We start from the raw sequence: 23,495 nt of genomic DNA, 5'->3' as shown, positions 1-23,495 counted from the left end.
AGTGGCGCAGCGACTGTGGTCCCACTCCACAAAGGCGGTGCCTCCACCGACCCTGGAAATTACCGTCCCATTAGCTTGACCAGCCTTATCTGCAAAGCCATGGAGAGGATCATAATGGATCTCATAAATAAAGACATAGGGAACTTGCAGACTTTGGATCCAACCCAGTTTGGCTTTGTCAAAGGCAGATCATGCCTTTTAAACTTGGTTGACTTTTGCGAATCAGTCACCAAGGCCATTGACGAGGGAAAGGCAGTCCATACAGCCTACCTAGACCTGGCGAAGGCTTTTGATACAATACCTCACTCGGGTATCATTGAAAAACTCATCAACTTAAATGTAAACCCATACATTACAAGATGGGTTGCAAACTGGCTGAGTGACAGAACCCACAGGGTCAGAGTTGCTGGCGCCATGTCAGACTCAAAGCCTGTCACAAGTGGTGTCCCACAGGGCTCAGTCCTGGGCCCACTCTTGTTTGGCATCTACTTTTCTGAAGTACAAGCAAACACAGGAGGGTTATGGCTGACAAAGTTTGCAGATGACTGCAAACTGGGCCGTAGTTGAAAACACATCCAACACAGATATCCTTCAGAAGGGTCTCACAGAAACGGATAACTGGTGCCAGAGCCATGGCCTAAAGTTAAATGCCAAGAAATGCATAGTCATACCCTTCGGGAAAAATAAGGTTACCCCTAGCTACCATATAGGTGGCAATCCCTGAACACAGAAGAAGTTATTAGGGACCTGGGAACCCAGGTTGACAGTAGCCTTTCATTTGACACTCATATTGCTAAATTAGTTAGGAAGACCTTCTACACTGCCCACCTTATCATGAAGGGATTCACATCTAGATCAAGGGAAGTCATAGTCTCCCTATACTCATCACTCATCAGACCAATGATCGAGTACAATGCCCCATTCGGAATGTATCTGACCCGACACTTGCAGCAGCTGGAGAGGCCACAAAAGTTCCTCACCAAAAGGATAAAGGGTCTCAAAAATCTGTCTTATGCTGCCCGACTGAAAGAACTCCAGTTATATTCAGTTGCTTACCGCTTGCTCAGAGGTGACCTATGCCTGACATACAAGGCCATGTCAAACCCAGGTTTGATGAACATGCTTCATCTCAAAAAATCTAGATCCCTCAGAGCCACAAGGGCGGGAGACTTAAACCTCGACACGGTTATTAATAGGACGTGCTGGAGGGATAGATTCATCACCCAAAGACTCCCTATGCTGTGGAACAAAATCCCGGTTTATGTGAGGCAGAGCACCTCGCTGGCCTTGTTCAAGAGGAATCTTGACCAATGGATGGGAGATCGCAGATACACCCCAGGGGTTACCTCATTGTCACTGCTCGACAGAGGCACAGTAAAATAATGGGCATAGTTTCTCCAAACTAAAGGGGTGGCGTAAGCCACAAAACTATGGGCTAGGCTTATAAATGCCCTCGGGCAGATAGCCTAGTATGAACCTATGAACCTATGACAACGAGCCTGTCTTGTTGCTGTGTATGTTCTCTGGTAATGGTTGAAACTTCACTTAATGTAATGCTTGAACCTTTGCTCAGGACCGTTCAAATGAATACATGTTTGGATCCCTGCTGCCATGGTAACTAGATTCATCTTTGAGTGAGTTTCCTACACCACATTGCACTCATAACTTGAGTGCATTTTTATTGTTTGAACTTAACCTCAGGCATAGACTTGTAAGATGACTTTGTTCTGAAATTGGTTAGCATATGTATCTCTTGGCTGTTGGCCAGGCTGCCTACCTGCTGATATAGCCATGTTGTTGTCAGGTACTTTGGCTGAAGAAAGCATAGGTATTGCAGTCATATTCTGCAATTTTAACTTGCGTAGAATGCAACAGGTACCAAATGTGTCATGCCTTTGTGGAATTATGCTGCAGTGCCTTATAAAATTCACTGAAATCTCTAAAGCTTATCTTAAGATGTGAAAACCTGTACCCCCGTGATGCTGTGTGTGTGTAAGTGTGCTACAGTATAGGTCTTTGTGCTGCTTTGGCTACCCTTGCTCCATTGTCAGGAGCCATAGCCCTACTGGTTAATCAATATCACCCACAAGCTGACCATTTTGTCATGGTATCATTTTGAAACACATGGTACAGGTCAGTAGTAACCTATATTGGTATCATGACTACCTCCAGAGTACTTGATACAGGCATGCTATATGCATTGCTTTGTGAAGGTATGGGCATCATATGGGCCTGTTGTCTAATTTTCAATGTGTGAATGTGGTACCAATAATACCTGGCAGTCAGAGATAATATGGAAGCCCCCCCCCACACACACACACACATACACACTAGTCTCTTGGCTCTGTCCTGGACATATAAATATAAGTTTTAGCATGCTGCATTACACTGCAAGAGCTTGCTGATACTTGTGATATTCCTTTGATGTCTGCTGTGGATCTTTAGGCTGTCATATTGCCAGGATTGTCACAGCAATGATGACTGTAGTTTCAGCAAAAATCCTACATTTGCATCTTTCTCGCGACACGGCTGGCAGAAGAGATGAAGGGTGTATCAATGTGTTCTGAAATGGTCCTACTGCATTTAAGGCTATGCAAAAGTGTACAGTATTTGTAACTGGAGTGTCTGTATGTCTGTCTTAGGTGTTGCGATAGTGCTGGATGATAGGTGTTGCGATAGTGCTGGATGAGCTCAAGAGCAATGTAAAAAAAGATGTTCGTGATTATGGCTCCATTCCAGTCTTTTGACAGCACTAGTATGCTTCTTTGTGTTGTACAGGCCCTTTCATGTACCTTTCGACTCCGTTTGGTATGTATCCTATTTCAGTTTTATGCATTTGTCTGGCACATCTTTCATTTGCATACATGGTGCATATCCTCTTACTCGCTGATGCACTGCTTGTTTTTTGTCATCTGTAGTGCATTGTGGATTGTGTGTCACCTTTAGCAAGGCTTTCCAATGGCACAACAGCCTTCCACAATGTGCATTATTGTGAATCTTACCCTATATATGATGCAGCTTGTAGTTAGAGCCCCATATAATTTCTATTTTATGATGTACTTTATGAAAATGATAAAAATGAATGATACTTAATGGCACCATGTTATAAAAAGAAAGCTTAAAACACAGAGAAAGTTGTAATTAAATATAAGTCAGAGTAGATAAGAATTATTTGTATATGTTACAATAGCATGCCCGTTTCCTATGTACAAGCAACAACAGAAAAAAATGTTAACATTTCTCTCAGTTTTAGGATGATGTGGGTACTGACAGCTTTTCCATGTTGTGGAATGACGACCTCAAAACATGTATGTCTCCTTTCTATGTCTTTTTTTTCTGACTCATGTTCATAGGTTGTTATTGGGCTATTGACCCAAAGGTCTTTATCTGTGTGTACCCAATATAATACTAGAGAAACTTACCTAAACTTGAGATCTTAGTTAGCAACAACTGCCCCTATCTAGGAGGGTCATAGGTGAACTCCCCATCAGTAATTTATGGTTTTCCATCCAGTCATCTAGGCTATGCTTAAACAGGGTCGGACTTGCCATCTAACCCTCCTGACCCCAGCTGGTCTTTTCAATTACATGTCCTACCTGGTGTAGCTTCCCACTCTTTTGTCCAGTACTAGGGCTAACACCTTTTCTGATACCCCAAAACGGGGGCATTTCATACTGAAATGTGAATTTTTTAAATGACCAATCACACCTTCCACCAAACAAATTACTTGCTCTCATTTTATTAACAAAATAGTCAAGTTATAAAAATGTACTTTTTTTTTCTTGCATTGTATTAAGATATCTGAGATATAGATATAGTATCATAGTTTTCTGGCATATTTCTGGAATGGTTAGGAATATTTTTTCTCCTGAAATTTGAGATCATTTGACATTGTACTTTATTTGTAGGATATAACAAATCTGAGCTGTTTAGTGAAAGAAACAATAGGTGGTACTCCGACTTCAATGTGCCTATGTGACAGCTACTGCAATGTGCTGCACTGTGAATACTTAATTCTGGGAGTGGTCCCCAATAGGCAACAATGTTAGAGAGGAGATTTCCTTGGACCCCTGTCCTTGAGATCAAATCAGCATCAGCTGCTCACACACACACACACATCTCCTTTACTTGACTTCTGTCTACTCAAGACTCAATAATTCAACCCAGGCCACTGTTTTTTTAGCCTTTCGCTAAGTGTTTAGTTTTTCTTTAGCAGTGTGGCAGGACTGGATCCCATTTCGAAGTCAAGACTTATAAGGTTCATGAAATCATTTTCTTTGTTTACTAGAAGTGCTCTTCTCAGCACCTCCAGTGTACACAGAAGTTCCTCTTTTGGTAGTTCATTTGGGGTTACTGTACTGATAGCGTATTTATGTATGCCTGGGAATTTTTATTATCCCAGTTGCTGCTACTACCACTTGAACTGGGTGCCCTTATTATTCCACTTTACTGTAGTTTCTGCTCCCATGTGTTGATACTGTCCTGGATACTGAAGTACAAAACTATGAAGTATCGTCACTGGGTGTAGCACGTTTGGAAATCAATGCCACTTTTGTTTTTTGACTGCTATATCTGGTTTTCTTGCTTTTACTGGTTTTACAGCAAGAAATACATACTTTCATTTGTCATGGAGTCAACAAGCTTCTATTTCAAGATGACTGAAATAAATCATTCACCAGGATACAGGGTACAAATTATATTTTTTCTACCAAGCACAAGCAATTGTTCCAGAAATATAGCTCCACTGTTTCACAGTTTGATACTTGGAAAATTCCATGTATGCTCAAGATATTACCTATTTATTGGAAAAAAAATTATCCTGCATTCTAGGCAATGCTGGGCACAAGGTACCACAGCACACAGTAGTATTACTTTTGGGCAACACTGGACACAAGGTACTACAGCACGCAGTAATATTACTTTTGGGCAACACTGGACACAAGGTACCACAGCACACAGTAGTATTACTTTTGGGCAACACTGGACACAAGGTACCACAGCACGCAGTAATATTACTTTTGGGCAACACTGGACACAAGGTACTACAGCGCAGTAATATTACTTTTGGGCAACACTGGACACAAGGTACTACAGCACGCAGTAATATTACTTTTGGGCAACACTGGACACAAGGTACTACAGCACGCAGTAATATTACTTTTGGGCAACACTGGACACAAGGTACCACAGCACACAGTAGTATTACGTGAAGGTATGGGCATCATATGGGCCTGTTGTCTAATTTTCAATGTGTGAATGTGGTACCAATAATACCTGGCAGTCAGAGATAATATGGAAGCCCCCCCCCACACACACACATACACACTAGTCTCTTGGCTCTGTCCTGGACATATAAATATAAGTTTTAGCATGCTGCATTACACTGCAAGAGCTTGCTGATACTTGTGATATTCCTTTGATGTCTGCTGTGGATCTTTAGGCTGTCATATTGCCAGGATTGTCACAGCAATGATGACTGTAGTTTCAGCAAAAATCCTACATTTGCATCTTTCTCGCGACACGGCTGGCAGAAGAGATGAAGGGTGTATCAATGTGTTCTGAAATGGTCCTACTGCATTTAAGGCTATGCAAAAGTGTACAGTATTTGTAACTGGAGTGTCTGTATGTCTGTCTTAGGTGTTGCGATAGTGCTGGATGATAGGTGTTGCGATAGTGCTGGATGAGCTCAAGAGCAATGTAAAAAAAGATGTTCGTGATTATGGCTCCATTCCAGTCTTTTGACAGCACTAGTATGCTTCTTTGTGTTGTACAGGCCCTTTCATGTACCTTTCGACTCCGTTTGGTATGTATCCTATTTCAGTTTTATGCATTTGTCTGGCACATCTTTCATTTGCATACATGGTGCATATCCTCTTACTCGCTGATGCACTGCTTGTTTTTTGTCATCTGTAGTGCATTGTGGATTGTGTGTCACCTTTAGCAAGGCTTTCCAATGGCACAACAGCCTTCCACAATGTGCATTATTGTGAATCTTACCCTATATATGATGCAGCTTGTAGTTAGAGCCCCATATAATTTCTATTTTATGATGTACTTTATGAAAATGATAAAAATGAATGATACTTAATGGCACCATGTTATAAAAAGAAAGCTTAAAACACAGAGAAAGTTGTAATTAAATATAAGTCAGAGTAGATAAGAATTATTTGTATATGTTACAATAGCATGCCCGTTTCCTATGTACAAGCAACAACAGAAAAAAATGTTAACATTTCTCTCAGTTTTAGGATGATGTGGGTACTGACAGCTTTTCCATGTTGTGGAATGACGACCTCAAAACATGTATGTCTCCTTTCTATGTCTTTTTTTTTCTGACTCATGTTCATAGGTTGTTATTGGGCTATTGACCCAAAGGTCTTTATCTGTGTGTACCCAATATAATACTAGAGAAACTTACCTAAACTTGAGATCTTAGTTAGCAACAACTGCCCCTATCTAGGAGGGTCATAGGTGAACTCCCCATCAGGAATTTATGGTTTTCCATCCAGTCATCTAGGCTATGCTTAAACAGGGTCAGACTTGCCATCTAACCCTCCTGACCCCAGCTGGTCTTTTCAATTACATGTCCTACCTGGTGTAGCTTCCCACTCTTTTGTCCAGTACTAGGGCTAACACCTTTTCTGATACCCCAAAACGGGGGCATTTCATACTGAAATGTGAATTTTTTAAATGACCAATCACACCTTCCACCAAACAAATTACTTGCTCTCATTTTATTAACAAAATAGTCAAGTTATAAAAATGTACTTTTTTTTCTTGCATTGTATTAAGATATCTGAGATATAGATATAGTATCATAGTTTTCTGGCATATTTCTGGAATGGTTAGGAATATTTTTTCTCCTGAAATTTGAGATCATTTGACATTGTACTTTATTTGTAGGATATAACAAATCTGAGCTGTTTAGTGAAAGAAACAATAGGTGGTACTCCGACTTCAATGTGCCTATGTGACAGCTACTGCAATGTGCTGCACTGTGAATACTTAATTCTGGGAGTGGTCCCCAATAGGCAACAATGTTAGAGAGGAGATTTCCTTGGACCCCTGTCCTTGAGATCAAATCAGCATCAGCTTCTCACACACACACACACACACATCTCCTTTACTTGACTTCTGTCTACTCAAGACTCAATAATTCAACCCAGGCCACTGTTTTTTTAGCCTTTCGCTAAGTGTTTAGTTTTTCTTTAGCAGTGTGGCAGGACTGGATCCCATTTCGAAGTCAAGACTTATAAGGTTCATGAAATCATTTTCTTTGTTTACTAGAAGTGCTCTTCTCAGCACCTCCAGTGTACACAGAAGTTCCTCTTTTGGTAGTTCATTTGGGGTTACTGTACTGATAGCGTATTTATGTATGCCTGGGAATTTTTATTATCCCAGTTGCTGCTACTACCACTTGAACTGGGTGCCCTTATTATTCCACTTTACTGTAGTTTCTGCTCCCATGTGTTGATACTGTCCTGGATACTGAAGTACAAAACTATGAAGTATCGTCACTGGGTGTAGCACGTTTGGAAATCAATGCCACTTTTGTTTTGACTGCTATATCTGGTTTTCTTGCTTTACTGGTTTTACAGCAAGAAATACATACTTTCATTTGTCATGGAGTCAACAAGCTTCTATTTCAAGATGACTGAAATAAATCATTCACCAGGATACAGGGTACAAATTATATTTTTCTACCAAGCACAAGCAATTGTTCCAGAAATATAGCTCCACTGTTTCACAGTTTGATACTTGGAAAATTCCATGTATGCTCAAGATATTACCTATTTATTGGAAAAAAAATTATCCTGCATTCTAGGCAATGCTGGGCACAAGGTACCACAGCACACAGTAGTATTACTTTTGGGCAACACTGGACACAAGGTACTACAGCACGCAGTAATATTACTTTTGGGCAACACTGGACACAAGGTACCACAGCACACAGTAGTATTACTTTTGGGCAACACTGGACACAAGGTACCACAGCACGCAGTAATATTACTTTTGGGCAACACTGGACACAAGGTACTACAGCACGCAGTAATATTACTTTTGGGCAACACTGGACACAAGGTACTACAGCACGCAGTAATATTACTTTTGGGCAACACTGGACACAAGGTACTACAGCACGCAGTAATATTACTTTTGGGCAACACTGGACACAAGGTACCACAGCACACAGTAGTATTACTTTTGGGCAACACTGGACACAAGGTACTACAGCACGCAGTAATATTACTTTTGGGAAACATTAGACACAAGGTACCTTAGCACACAGTAAAGATGGCACTGAAGCTGTGCATATTCATTTAAATATAGGCCACAGAAATCTGCTATCAAACAGCTTTTGGAATGTTGTTTATATCATAATTTCCTTTTTGACTTAATATTTTTTTTAAACAGATGACTTAATTTTCACTGGATATATTTTAGAAATTGTTCAACATTTGAATGCACATCATTTTGACATTACATTTATGGGAATATTTCTGTACCCAAATGACCTGTTTCTATGTAATGCTATCATTTAATCACAAAAGAGAAATTAATTTAAACATTTATCAGAATCAAATAACCACTAACAGACATTTTTATACACAGTGACACCCCTACACCTAGGATGCATGCTTTCAAGAGTCAAATGGATGTAGACTCCAAGCTCTTATGGCCCACTGAGACTGTTAAACTATGGTAACATTTTAGGTTATGCTATTGGAAAGTATGGAGACACCACTCTCACCAGCCTGGATAAGAATAGGGCGACAGCCAGCTGTCTTTCTTGAGTCAGGATCCAGGATGTAATGAGGAGTCCTAGATCCCTGCAGCCTGACAGCTATGATTACCTGATTGTAGTCCATATGGGGGGTGAACAACCTTGGATACTGTATCCAGAAGGATATGGTTGAGCTTACTATGCAGATGTCTGAGGCAGGAAATACTCTGGCCCTGAGTGGCATTTTGCCATTTCCCAGAATGTTGGTGAGACTCGGAGACAAGATGATTGGCTTTAATAATTGGCTCTGTAGTTAGTGTCATTCTAGGGGGATCCAGTATGTGTTAGAGCTTTCTGCTTTGTCAGGGATGGCCTGCATCTCTCTTACCAAGATTTTCACATTCTGTCTAAAGCCTTTGGTGGCACCATAGTGCCTCTTTTAGGCAGAGTTCATCTGATGGACACTCCAACCTTGTAAGTTCTAATCTGTAACACATTAATGTGGCTCTACTCAGTGCCAGGTGTCTTAAAAAAAAAATGTCTAAACTTCAGGCTCTTCTGCAACTTGAACACATTCATATGTGTAGTCACTAAAAATGGTTTAGGAACAATGAAAACACTCATCCTATTCCTGGGGTATAATGCTTATCACATCTTCAGAATCACTGGCAATTGTGAGGATGGGGTGGTTTCAGTATTTTCAAGGATATCATCACCTCGTGATAGATTCCTTGGACTACCACGTGTGAACTCCTACAAATTCAAATCACCCTAAACAAGACTAATTACCACTTTATAGCTAGCTACAGAATGCAATCTCTGTCCCCTTCTCAGCAAAATGGATATTTTAACTTAGTAGCTGATATTCCCATTAAACCCAAAACCTTTCTACAGGAGGACATCAAATATACTATACATCAGTAAACCGATGGTCAGCAGGCTCAGTGCTTTCTTGATATTATGAATGCTAACTCTCTTCCTCAGATAGTTGACTATCTTACTAAGGGCCCCAATATCCTGGATCTAGTCCTCACAAATATGGCCACTTCTTGTACAGCTACATATGTATCATCATGTCTTATTAAATCAGACCATAATTTAGTAACATTTTCTGGTAAAACTGGTTGTACTTCCCCTGTAAATAGCTGTGTGTTTAGGGATTTCTCAAAAGCAAGCCTTCCCGGTTACTTGATGATTTAAATAAATTCTGCTGTAATCTTATTGCTAAAGCTGCTATGTATGCCTCTGACTTCTACTTTCACTGCCGTATAACTACAACTATGCAACAAATATAATGAGAAATTTAAAAGTAAACCCCTGTGGTGGAATACCTGTGTAAGTAAAATCCATAACAAGGAAAAAGAAACTGCTTAATACTTCATAGATTTATAGGTGTGTACTAGGCTAATGGCCCTGGAGCCTTTACAAACTTGCCCATAGACGTGCCCTGTGATCGTGCCACCCAACGCTAGTTCCCAGTGCCTCTATCAAGTAGAGCCACTGGAGTGATCCCCAGGGTGAACTTTCTAACACCCATCCACACATCAAGATTTCTCTTGAAGAGGGACAGCGAGGTTCTCTGCTTGACATGCATGGGAAGTCTATTCCAGAGCATGGGCAGTCTCTGGGTGAGGAACCTTTCCCTCCAGCATGTTCCGTTGATTGTGGTAATGAGGTTGAAGTCTCTGGAGAATATGGTGCAGAGGGATTGGGATTTTCTTTAGATGTAGCATTTCTACCCGAGCTGGGTCAGACATGGTTTTGTAAGTCAAGCAGAGATCACCTCTAAGTACGTGATATGAGACAGAGTATAGCTGAGTCTTCTGAGTCTGTCCGTGTAGGACATGTGTTTAATACGTAGGATCCTCTTTGTGAGGTACTTCTGTGGCCTCTCCAGCTGTTGCAAGTGTCTAGTGAGGTACATGCCAAATGGGGCATTATACTTGATGATTGGTCTAATGAGGGAAGAGTAGAGAGAGAGAGAGAGAGAGACGATGACCTCTTTCTTCCTGGATGTAAAACCCTTGGTAATGAGATGTGCCACATATAAGGATTTTCTGACCACAGTGGCAATGTGGTGGTCGAAGGAGAGGTTGCTGTCAACCTGTGTCCCTAGATCTCTTATAATGCCTTCAGTGTTCAGTGGGCTCCCATCAATGTGGTAATTAGTGGGAACTGAGTTTCTACCAAAGGGGATGACACATTTTTTGGCATTAAGCTTAAAGCCATGGTTTGTTTCAACACCAGTCATTGGTCTCAGTGAGGCCTTTCTGTAGGATGTCTGTATCACTTGGGGAGTTAATAATGGCTCCCAGCTTGCAGTCATCTGCAAACTTGGTCAGCCAGAGTCCCTTTGTGTTGGCCTGAACTTCTGAGAAGTAGATGCTGAACAGGAGTGGACTCAGGACCGATCCCTGTGGGACTCCACTCTGACTGGTCAGCAGTCTGACTTGGATTCTACTACTTTCACACTGTGTGTTCTATCTGTGGGCCAATTTGCACCCCACTTAGTGATATAGGGGTTGATGCCTAGTTTGGTAAGTTTAATTCCCTAGTGAGGAATGGTATCAAATGCCTTGGCCAGACTGAGGTAGGCTGTATGCACTGCCTTACCTTCATCTACAGCCCTGGTGACTGACTCAAAGAAGTCAGCCAGGTTGAGCAGGCATGATCTCCCTTACACAAAGCCAAATTGCGTGGGGTCTAGAGTTTGGAGATTTCCTACATCTTTGTTAATCAGATTCATGATGTGCTCCATAGCTTTACATATCAGACTCATCAGGCCAATGGGGCGATAGTTCCCAGGGTCTGTAGTTGCTCCCCCTTTATGGAGTGGGATGACTATAGCAGTATGCCATTTGGTAGGGACAAAGCCTGAGTTGAGGCTGTGACTGCACAGGGCACACAGATGTGGTGCCAGTTTGCTTTGTAGTTCATGTAGAACACCCATCCACACATCAAGATTTCTCTTGAAGAGGATCAGTGAGGTTCTCTGCTTGACATGCATGGGAAGTCTATTCCAGAGCATGGGCAGTCTCTCAGTGAGGAACCTTTCCCTCCAGCATGCTCCGTTGATTGTGGTAATGAGGTTGAAGTCTCTGGAGAATATGGTGCAGAGGGATATTATTGGGTCCCATGGAAGCTGTATTCTTGACCTTGGACAATGCAGCTTTAACCTGTGCTGTAGCAATGCTGGTGCCTGACATTCTTCTGGTATTGTGATTGGTCCTTTGGGGGGGAAGAGAGGGGTAAAGCTGGCACTGAATCTGTCTGCTAGTATGTTGGCAATATCTGTTGGCTCAGTATAGGAGGTACCATTGTGCAGTAACTCAGAGCAAATCTGGGTATTGCTGTGGAGGTTCTTGACATAACTATAGAAGGCTTTGTGATTTTTTTGTGTCTGCCGCAATTCTGCCTTCATAGTTGGCATTGGAGGATTTGATGAGGGTTCTCAACTTTTTGTTGAGGCTAATAGGGAAGATTTTCCAGTCTTGGGACTTCACCTTTTTCTGCAACAATTTCTTCCTTCTGTTGTAGAGTTTATTAATGCCAGGAGACCACCAGATTGGCTTCCTTTTTTGGAGGAGATCGTCTTGGTTCTGTTGGGTGTGGCTAGTTCCATGCATTTATGTACATGTTCGTACAGTGCATTGGTGTATGACCGTGGTTCCCAAACTTTTTCGATTCTCTGCTCCCCTTGCTGAATCCAGGTTTTCCCAAGGCGCCCCCCCCCCCAAATCAAATTCTGTAAGACAATTTTCCATGGACCAGCCAGCGCACGGCGCGCATAAAGTGCATGTTTAATTTATTTATTTGACATTTGTTTAATGAGGCTGCCCGACTGTACTAGGAGACTTGGGGAGAAAAGCTCAAAAGTACAATAAAAAGACAATTACCAAAAAAAGTGTAGATTATGCTTAACAGCATACACTGATCTACTATGGGTGAGTTAAGCAAACCTAATGGCAACCTTATTAACTTAAAGTTTATAAGAGTAATATTTAAAATCTGTCCCTATTATTTGGCTCTGTCCAGCATACCTCTCAACTGTATACTATACTACGAAGACAAATTACAGGAATATCACTCAGCAACTTGTACAGTAAAGAACACAAAGTTCTAATTGACTAATTGCACTTTTAAAGCAATAAAAGTGATAGGAGGGGTTTGAGATGATCCACGCTGGTCCCTCTCCCTTTCTACAAGTTGAATTAATTTGGGAAGAAGTTAATAAGACTGTCAGCCGCTGTCCAAGTATTGCCAATCACTCCTCCAACAGTATACAAATACAATCCACTCTACAACTTCACCAATAACACAACTAGCTTCTTCATCATCACATGCACAGTATCAGTTAATGTTATCAAATGCTGTTACTCAGAAGGCATTGGTAAACTTACTGTCTTACGTTATTAATCACATTGCTGCTCTAAACTTTATTGCCTGTCTTGTCATGGCTAAAACAGTCCTTTGACCCAGTTAAATAAACAAAAAACAAACAAGTAAGGTAAATATAGATCATATTGAAGAAAAACAAACAACAAATGTCAGGGCAAACATGTAACATGCACATAATTTAGCTTTTGATCCATCAAAAGTACTCCACAACTGCAAACACCTAAAAACATACCTTGTATTAAAAACAGTTTCAGCCATACACATTTCAGAGCCCACAACATGCAAAATACTTGGTCCAATACACCGAGGAAACTATCCACCATCTGTTTAAAAACTGTTAGCCTTTTCCTACTTCCAATCATCTTATAAGACAGTGTGTGTGTATATATATATATATATATATATATAAAACGATACATTTCGCAAATACTTCACAACCCTAACCCTAATACAGCTACAAGCACAATTTTTTAATATAATAAACCTAACCTTAGGCACCAGTTGACCAAAGGTCGGTCCTGCATCTATTTACCTGACATGCCTCAGTAATGAGACTTTTAAGGAGAAAATTAAAAACACATCTATAAAAGAGAATAAACATATGTCTCAGCTTTACATTTACATAATATATAAAAGCACATCAGGATACTGATAGGTACTTGTAGAATGAAGACATACATGCTCATTCACTGTAGTCGTAGCTTTCACTGTTTACTTCTTGAATACCTAAGAAAGCCAAAAAACAGTCAAGAGACAAAGGCCTAAATACAAAGACACTTCTTAAACAGTAATAGTTCTGACTGAAAAATTTGACAAAAACGATGGTTTCAATCAATTTGCATTTTCTGAAGAAAACGAGGACTGGTACTGCAATGGTCTTCTCTCAAACTATGACCAATTTTATGAAGGTAAGTGCATAGTTTTGAGCAATAATCAAGGACATCACTAAAAGTAAAGGACAGCTGAGGAATATACTTCACATTATGTCAATCGGTACCTTATTAAAAACATTCATTTGGTTCTCCGTACAGTAACGACTTGTACAGCATCCTGATTCCTGAATGGAGTATCTCTCAAGCGTCCCTGACTTTCAAGAGCGTTACCAATTTAGATAAACATTTTTGCTCAGCCGCTGCTAAAACGGGCGATTTTAGAATAATGAGCGGATGACTGTACTTAATAAAAAATGACAATAATTTAAGCTACAAACTTTTTTGTTTCCGATAATGTGTTAATTCACAATCTCTTATTCAGTGAAATGTTTATTTGAATAGTACAAATATGTTAAAAAGCATTCCTCATTCTAGAGTTAAGCGGGTGAAAGCTCTTCTGTTTAAGCCCTCGTTACCAGAAGAATTTGGTGACTGAGTGACAAATAACCAGCAAACACATCTGATACAAACAGTTGGGCAGTAAAACGCACAGTATATAGCTATAGCAAAAGCTTTGTGCGGCTGGAGTAGTTATTTTACCACAAAGAGAAGAATACGACAGTACACTCTGCTTGCCAACTCAGAGGCTGTCAGTTATCAGTAAATAAAAGCCGTCATGTACTCTGAGATGAGCTATGAAAAAAGAAGTTATGTACTCACCATAACGTTCCATCTGAGTAGCTAAACTTCATTTGTCAGCAACCTGTGGGTTACAGATCCGACACGGATCCAAGCTGGTAGCACACCAAGCAAAAAGATCTGAGCTCCAAGCTCCTCCCCCTTACCCATACTACACTGTAACCTCCTTCCAATCCTCGGATCATGTTTTCCACCAGCACATAATAACAAAACAAACTAACAACCTGAGATACCTGACTCAAGGACAAAATAAAGCTCATAAGTCCAAACCTCAAGCTCAGCTAAATAACCATAAAGGTCGGGGGAAGGAGGGAGGGACGGTTGCTGATAAATGAAGTTTACCTACTCGAATGGAGCATTATGGTGAGTACATAGCTTCTTTATCTGAAGTAGTTAACTTCATTTGATCAGCAGTCCCCAGCTACCCGAATCTTGGGAGGCCCTTAAGGAAGGATATTCCGGAGCACTGCAGAGCCAAAGGCAGCCCTTCCTCTAGACACTAAATCCAGTTTATAATGAGAAATAAAGGTGTGAGAGGACACCCAGGTAGCCGCTGAACAAATGTCATCCAGGGAAACTCTAAATTAGAATGCAGCAGACGTTGCCATAGAACGCATAGAATGAGCATGAACTCCCATTGGTTCTGGTAAGCCAGACTCTCTGAATGCTTGTAAGATACAACTCGAAATCCACCTGGCGACAGTCACCTTTGAAACTGGTTTCCCTAGAAAAGGTTTAGCAAAGGAGACAAAAAGTTGATCAGATTTACGAAAGACAGCCGTCCTGTGCAAATAAAAATGTAACTGTCTGTGAACATCCAGCAAATGAAGTTTATATTCTCCTTTGTTCTGGAAATTAGGGAAAAAGACAGGCAAATTAATGGACTGATTAATGTTAGTCTCAAAAGCAACTTTAGGGAGAAAGGAGGGATTAGTCCTGAGAGAGACCCTATCCTTGTGAAACACAAGGTATGGAGGTTTGATACAGAGGGCCTGAAGCTCCGACACTCTCCTGGCTGAAGTAATGGCTACCAAAAAAGCTGTCTTCCATGACAAGAACTTCAGATCAATGGAAGATGCAGGTTCAAAGGGAGGTACAACTAACGCCTGAAGAACTAAGGTCAGATCCCATGGTGGGGATGAATTTCTAACAGGGGGTCTCAAAAGAAAAGTGCCTTTTAGAAAGGACTTACAAATTCTGGCAGCAGCGAGAGAAGCAAAGTTGTCCCCAATATAAAAATGGGAAATGGCAGCCAGCTGGACCTTCACAGTAGATGAGCTGGCCCCTTGCTGAAAAATATGAGACAAGAATTCCAGTACCGCTGGAATAGGAGCGGTGAAAGGATCCAAGTTCTTTCGTGAAGCCCAAATTGAAAAATGTTTCCATTTGCTACTGTAGATCTTCCTGGTAGAGGGTTTATGTGCCGCCACCAGGATAGACTTGACTTGGGAAGAGATACTGGGAGTCCTGGAAACTAGGGGAACTGGATCAGCCAAGCTGAGAGCTTGAGACAGTCCAGGTTCGGAGGGGCCATTCCCGAGGGATGAGAAATCAGATCCGGAATGGGATCCAAGATCCAGAGTGGAGCTATGAGATGAGACCGCAGGCAGGGAAACCAGACTTGTCGAGGCCAGAATGGTGCTATGAGGATAATCTTGCTCCCCAACCGGAAGCTTTCTGCAGAAATTTTATCATAAGTGGAAGTGGATGATACGCATAAAGAAGATCGCGTGTGCAAGCATGGACTAGAGCGTCTCTGGGGGCTTCTTCCAAAGGAGGAATTAGAGAAAAACTCACTGCACTTCACACTGGAAGGCGATGTGAAGAGATCGCAGCAAGGCTGACCCCACTTGAGGAAGATCTGTTCTGCTACATAAAGATTCAGAGAGGATAGCTCTGCTCAGTTTGTCTGCCAGTATGTTGGACCGACCCGGAATGTGCATTGCTAACAGGAAGTGGTTGGTTGAGATCGCCCATTCCCAAACTCTCATGGCTTCTCAGCAAAGGGGGTAAGACCTGGTTCCCCCCTGTTTGTTGATATACCAGACCACTGACATATTGTCTGACTGGATAGCAATAGTCCCCTGAGGAAGAGAGGCATGAAGGGCCTGCAATGCTAAAAGAACCGCCCACATCTCCAGGGCATTTATATGCAGTACGGTCTCAGTCTGAGTCCACATGCCTTGGACAGTCCTGCCTGCACAATGCCCCCCACTCCCCAGGTGGGAGGCATCCATGGTCACTGTGGCCTGGGATGGTGACATAACAAAGGGTCGCCCTTCCCAAGGGCTCAGGATTAAAGCCACCACATGAGGGAGCTCCTGCAAACCCTGCTGAGGGGAATTGGGAAGTCTAGAGGGTGGTGTAGAATAGACCACTGGACTTGCAACGTCCACTGTAGAACCCTCATGTGCAGATGAGTGTAAGGAATCTGATTGCTGCTGCCATGAACCCCAAAGCTCTCAGGACTAATTCTGCTGGGGGAGAAGGGGACTGAAAGAGGGCTAGCACATGCAAAGTCATGCTGTGAAGTCTGTCTGACATTAGGAAGGCCCTGGCCTGGAGGGTATCTATCCTGGCCCCTATGAAGTCTAACACTTGAACAGGCTGGAGGAAAGACTTATTGACATTTATGGTTATCCCCAACTGGGGTGACATCAGGAGGAAGAAATCCCTGGCTAGAGAAAGTAGATGCCTGGTGGGGGTGGTGAGGAGCCAGTCTAGGTACGGGAAGACCTGGATGCCCTGGAGCCTCAGGTGGGCTGCTACAACTGCCATGCCCTTGGTGAACACCCTGGGGTGGGACCAAAGGGTAGGACCCTGATCTGGTAATGACTGGCCCCTAGCCGAAAGAGGAGAAACCTCCTGGACAGTCTGTCCATGAGAATATGGTAGTATGCATCCTTGACATCTATGGAACACATCCATTCCTCCTCCTACAAGAGGTGCAGGATGGATTGTATCGTGACCATCCGGAATTTCTCCTTGGCAACGAAAAGGTTCATTGTTGACAGGTCAAGAATCGGCCTTAAGTCCCCTGTCTTTTTTGGCAACAGAAAGAACCTGGAGTAGATGCCTGATCCAAATTGGTCTGGGGACACATGCTGGATGGCTCTTTTTTCTAACAGTTTTTTTATTTCCAAAGCCACAGCCTCCCTTTGAGTGGGTGGGACATTTGGGAGGTGCCTTGAGTAAGAGGTCTTGTTTATGAAGGGGATTGAATAACCTCTGGATATTATCTGAAGCACCCAGTGATCTGTCGTGATGGACTCCCATTGAGCCAGGTGCCTCGAAAAACATCCCCCTCAGGGCTGCTACACGGGTCGGTCGGAAAAGGGTTCCCGTGACCTGAAGTTCTTCGGTCCCCCTCTGCCTCTGGGCTGGTGTCCACCTTGTCTACCTCTGCCTCTGGGGGAGAAGGAGTCCTGAGCATTCTGGGCCTGCTGAGATTTCTGGAACCACATCTTCTGCCCTCACTGGTTTCTGGAGAAGAACCTTTGAGTGGTAGAGAAGCAGATTCAGATGGCTGACAGCATTTTCCTGTCATTCTTGCTCTGGACCAGTGTCTCACAGATAGTCTTCCCGAAGAGGGTTGACCCGTCAAAGGGTGCATTTGCAAAGGACGCCTTGAAGGGTTCTGAGAAATCGCAAAGTCGAAGCCAGGCATGATGCCTTAAGTCGATACTGGACCCGCTAGCTCTAATGGCTCCCTCCATGGCATGGGAAAGTAGCTGCATACAAGAATTAGACATTAACTTGAGAGTGGCCATACAAGCCGAAAAAGTCCATTTATCCTCGGCCGACATGGACTCTGGGGGAGACTCAGTGTACTCTTTGACCAGGTCCCGCTGCAGTCTGATTACATGGGCCAAGTAATTCAGCGCCCTTATAGAGAAGGTAGCTGAAGCAAAAGTCCACTTTCCAATGTGGTCCATTGCCCGAGACTCCTTGTCAGGGAGATGGACTGAAGAACTTTCCTAGGAGAGTTCCTTTTTGGTGGCCGCCACCACCATGGCATCAACCGGGGAACCCTTGCTCCATGAAGCTCTGTCTACAGGGGGACTAAGAACCTTATCTGGCCTTCTGGGTATTGGCTCTACAGTGTCCGGCTCCTTCCATGCCCTGGGGGTAATCAGGTCGACCAGGGGGTCGGTTGGGGGGGACACCCAAGAGGTATATGGGCCTGTGTTGAATGCCTCCAGGAATACCGACTCATCCGAGGAGGGTTTTTGGGTGGACCACCCCCCCTTTGGTGAAGTATTTCCATAATGTCTCCAAAGGAGATGTCAGGGGGTGATTTGGGGAACCCTCCCCTTCCTCCAAACTGGTATCCTCAGTGAGGAACTCAGGGGAGTCCAAGTGCCTTCTTTTGCACAAGCGTTTGTGAGGGACCACCTCGGGGGAACTGTCTGAGGGGGCTCACCAATGGATTCATGTTCCTCCAGGGGAACTGGCTGGGGCGTCAATGACACAGGCTGTCCCTGGGGGGGGGGACTGGATGATGGAGGACAAACTGAGCTGCGAGGGAGCGGGGGCGGACCCTGAGGAAAGAGTGAGGGGTCTCAATCCTCCAGAGAGAACCCTCTCCATGTCAAACGCCGAAGGGGAACTGGCCTTTCTAAGACAGGTGGCCAGGTCCCTCTGATCCGACAAGCGGATCGGTGCAGGAGTCGAAGCAGTCGGACCCGAGAGGATGGTGTGCTCTGACCGCAAAGGAGCCGAAGACACACTCAGCCCCCTGGATCTGATGCCTAGCTCTCGGCGCAGAGAGCTCGGATCCAAAAGTGGCTCTGATAAGCTCAAGGGCATGGCCGGCATCGAGGTAGTAATAACCATTGGCACCGACCCCCTGGCTCCGGGGCTCCTCTGATCCGAAGACTCCCAAATCCAGTGGTGGATTGGGGAAGGAGCTATTGGGGTGAACAGTGGAGCTGAACTTTCCCCCCGGATGGGGGGGGCAGCAACACTCCCATCTGCAGCTGAGTTTGCAAGAATCGACGCATCATCCGGTCCATATCTGCCTCCAAGATGCTGCGAGTAGACCTGGAGGCAGCTGCCGAAGCTGGCCGGGATGGCCGACGCAACAACAACCTCGAGGCTGGTCGGGTCTCCTCCTCTGGCTCTGGGGAGAAATGTGGAGAACAGAGCCGTGGGGAGGAAGGCTTTGATACTCTCAATGGAGAAGAGACCACTTTAGTGGGAGGGGCCGAGGGGTCCAATTCGGCTTGCCGCTTGCGGATTCTTTCTCTCTCTCTCTCTCTCTCTCCCTTCTCTATCCTTCTTGGCCTCTCGTTCTCCCTGAGACAAGGTGGGAGGGTGAGTCCCAGACAGGGGAAGAAGGCCAGTAGGCTGGGCAGCTGCGGCTGTCGCTACAGAGAGGGAAGGAGAAGGAGAAGAAGCTGATTCCGCGGATAGAAGACCTCCAGAATCAGCTTGTTCCTCCTATCACATAAGGCTTGGGGGTTGAAAGCCGCACAAATCTGGCAGCCTGAAGAAAGGTGCGGAACCCCCAAGCAAATCCCACCGAGTGTGACCATCTGCTGATGACAGCTTATGGCCATACTCTGAGCACTTGGAAAAAGTCACTTTATGACTTTCAGCCATACTAGAGACACACACAGACACACACACGCGCACCTGAAAGAGGGAAAAAGGGGCCTACTAAGGGATGGACAACTACCAAAGGTGAAGGGGGAGATAAAGGCTAGGGAGAATGAACAACCAAAGAAAGGTACTAAAATACACGCACACACAAAAAAAAGTAGATTAAAAGAGAAAGTTTGAAGTAAAAAATGCTACACTTGCCTGGAGCTCTAAGAAACCCGTGTTTGTCAAAGCCACGGCAAATGAGATCTGGGGATTGGAATGAGGTTGCAGTGTAGTATGGGTAATGGGGAGGAGCTAGGAGTTCGGATCTTTTTGCTTGGTATGCTGCCGGCTCGGATCCGTAACCCACAGGTTGCTGATCAAATGAAGTTAACTATTTAAGATCTAGAATTACCGAGTGAGCAAAGGATTATGAGGCGCAATTGTTACTGAAGCACTAATGGTTTCTAATACCGGTATTCTATTTGCGGCTATGAGTGAAACTGGTTAGTGCCTAATGACTGGTGAAAAATAAGTACTATACAGATATTCAAAAACACACAAGGGTTAAATAATTAGAGTGTACAAGTCTTTCAAATAACAAAGAGGGAGTCTGAGCTTGGTGCTGACCCCAGCAGCAGCCAGTATTCTGATTTTCTGACATCCTAAGATGTACTGCTTGAAACTTTTCCTAAACTGTGGGCGGTGCCCCTGTGAGGAAGCAACTGCTCCCCAGGGCACCGCGGTGCACAGTTTGGGAACCCCTGGTGTATGATTTGGCAGTCATGCAGCTATTTTCTATTGACATGGGTGCCATGAAGTTAGCCCCCTCTGTTTTTAGGAATCCCAAAGTCAGCTTTGGTGAAGTTTTTCAAGGTGGTTACCTTTTCTGGGGGGGGGGGGGGGTGCTGTGAGTGAGATGTGGATTTCCATAGTGATTAGTTTATTGTCAGATCTGACCAGGGAGGGATTGACTACTGATGTAGAGCAACGGTCACTCATGTTAGTAATAACTAGGTCAAGGGTGTTGCTTCCTCTAGTGGGGGGTCAGAATGAGCTGGTCCAGGGCATTGGAATTGATGAATTCCATGAAGCGTTGGGCCAGTGTATTGGTGCTTGAGTAGTTCTCTCAGTTGATGGAGGGATAGTTGAAGCCACCTAGTATGAGTGTGTTGGGTTTTACCTTGATAGATTCCAGGGTGCTTAGGAACGTGGAGTGAGAGTCTAGGGACATGGTTGGAGACCTATAGCAGGCTATGATCTGGATCACCATCTTTACCCAATGTTAGCTGTACCTGAAGTATGTCAGATATGTTATGCTGGGCTACTAGTCTGGAGGTGTGTATATCCTTTATGAATACGGAGACACCATCGCCTTTGGAGCAACTGTCCATGTTTCGGGGCCGAAAGGTGTGGAATGAGTTATAGACTGGTAGTGCATGGGGTGCTTTCTGCCGCTTTTTTCTCCGTTACAGCACAAATGTCGATGTTCTCCATTTTGAGGAGTGCTTTGAGCGAGTACATCTTGAGATTTAGACTTCATGTTGAGCAGCATGACCCTCAGATTGCATTTATTTATAGCGGTTATGGTGGCAATTTGGTCTTTGGAACACCACCTAAAAAAGGCACTATAGGGTTGGCAAGAGCCTTAGCCAGGGGTGACAAATGCAGGCCATCTCTGGCAAAGCATCGAGGTCTATCAGTCATGTCGTCCCATGCAAGACAGATACTGGATCCCCTTAGAATGACACCAGAAACTCAGCCATTTGTTGAAGTCAATCAATTTTTGTTTGTACTGTGGTATCATTCTGCATGACGGTAGGATACTGCTCAGGGCTAGGGTCATACCTGCCTGGGCCACATAATCCGAGAGCTCCACCATGTCTCTCTTCATGTAGTCCAGGGAGGTGCATCTCAGGTCATTCACACCTACATGGACAATGACAGAGTCATACTTGTACTTGTTGTGGAGTGACCTGAGTGTGTGTTATGTGTCTAATTCTGGCACCTGACAGACAGCTGACTGTTACCTTCTAATTATTCAACCTAGTGAGTGGGACATCTGTGTGCCTCACTATTGTCACCTATGATTAGTGTATTGGGCAAGGTGTTTAGCCTTAGGGGCTTAGGTTGAGGGGCACACTGTGGAGGTGAGCTATGTGTCCTGTGGTTTGTGCTGTGTTGTGGTGGTTGAGTGCATTTCTGTCTTGGAGGTTTCTGCTGTTTGGGTAAATTTCTACTGAGAGGCTCCGTGAAGGTGGGTTTGTGTTTTTATGTGAGAGATGTGATGGTGGGTGTTCTGGAGGACTATGTGTTCCATGTGGTGTGGTGCAGGTGTTGACCTTCTCTTGACCAGCTCGTTCAGTCTTGGCTGGAGAGTGTGTGGCTTCCAGTTTGGTGATATAAGTGCATCTCTCACAAGTCTGAGTGTTGGGAGGTGAGAGGAGAGGGTTGTCTGTGTACATGAGGCAATTGCTACACTGCCTCAGAATGCCCAAGTGCACCAGGATAACAAGAGAAAGCACAGGGAACTGCCCTTTAATCATGCCAGGAGGGGTGGTCATAACTACTAAGTACTGGAGCTATTTCTGTGAAGAACAGCTAGTGCTGATGGCACTTAGGTGTGCTACAATAATTATTAAAGGTCTCATTCTACCTACTTTAAGAGCACAGTTAAACAAGCTAACAAAGCTTACTTGGAACTATTAGGAAACTCAAAGATGAGTATGAACTTGGCATAACCACTAAAACCAAAAATAACTACAAATATTTCTTAACTATGTCAGGAAGTTAAGAACTAACACCCAAAAGTGTTTGGAAATGGTCTACAATAATACTACATTTTTTGACCCAAAGGAAATAGTTAATATCCTAGATAACAAATTTAGTGCAAAATTTACTCCATCCACAGCTATGGCTAACCACAGGATCCATAATCCTGGCCATCCCCTTTAATTACTATGGGGTAAGTTCTCAAACCCCTTTCAGAAACTAAGCATGCTTCATAAAACCACAAAAGAAACAGCAAAAGGCACCACGTAAATCCATGAGTTCTCAAGTAACTTAAATATTTAAATTTCGATTACATTTAACATATAATGTAACTTAAAGATGCATTTAGATAAGGAACGTACCTTATAAATGTAATTTTTCCTATAATTGATAAAGTTGTGCCGGGACACAAAATGCATGTTAAAGCATTTTATAAATTGAAT

This window comes from Protopterus annectens, chromosome 13.part0 (genome assembly GCF_019279795.1).
Source record: "Protopterus annectens isolate FY-2018-M chromosome 13.part0, PAN1.0, whole genome shotgun sequence".
In the NCBI taxonomy this organism is placed as follows: Eukaryota; Metazoa; Chordata; order Ceratodontiformes; family Protopteridae; genus Protopterus; species Protopterus annectens.
The sequence above is the reverse complement of the archived record's forward strand: the minus strand, read 5'-3'. Positions refer to the sequence as shown.